This window comes from Penaeus monodon, chromosome 21, assembly GCF_015228065.2.
Source record: "Penaeus monodon isolate SGIC_2016 chromosome 21, NSTDA_Pmon_1, whole genome shotgun sequence".
Lineage (NCBI taxonomy): Eukaryota > Metazoa > Arthropoda > Malacostraca > Decapoda > Penaeidae > Penaeus > Penaeus monodon.
The window spans coordinates 33097838-33098155 of NC_051406.1; the positions used below are offsets into that span (position 1 = coordinate 33097838).

The following is a 318-nucleotide window of genomic DNA, read 5'->3' on the forward strand; positions in this document are numbered from 1 at the left end:
ACTGGAAACGGGAGAGAGACAGAAACAAAGAGAAAAGAGGTAATATTTCGAAAGACCAAGTAATTCATTTGTTCTACTTGATGGAGGCCGTAGACGAATATAAAGAAAAAACAATGAAATAAGATTACTGCTTTGCCACGCGCATGTGCAGACATTGCCCTTTGCCATCGAAAGCATAATCACGGTGCCCTGAAAGTCACAACTTGAGCAAAATAACAAAAGAATAAGTAAGTATAAAAACAGTTTTGTAATTTCTCTGTTGACTCAAACTGTGCTGCAATTATTAAACAGTACGTGGTATTTTTGATATCACCAGGT

General features: G+C 36.8%; 1 protein-coding gene across 1 annotated transcript in view; it reads left to right on the forward strand.

Moving 5' to 3' along the window:
* Window positions 1-318, forward strand: part of LOC119586433 (serine protease inhibitor-like) — an 8599-nt gene that overhangs the window by 4934 nt on the left and 3347 nt on the right. The gene's annotated exons all lie outside the window — the stretch shown is intronic.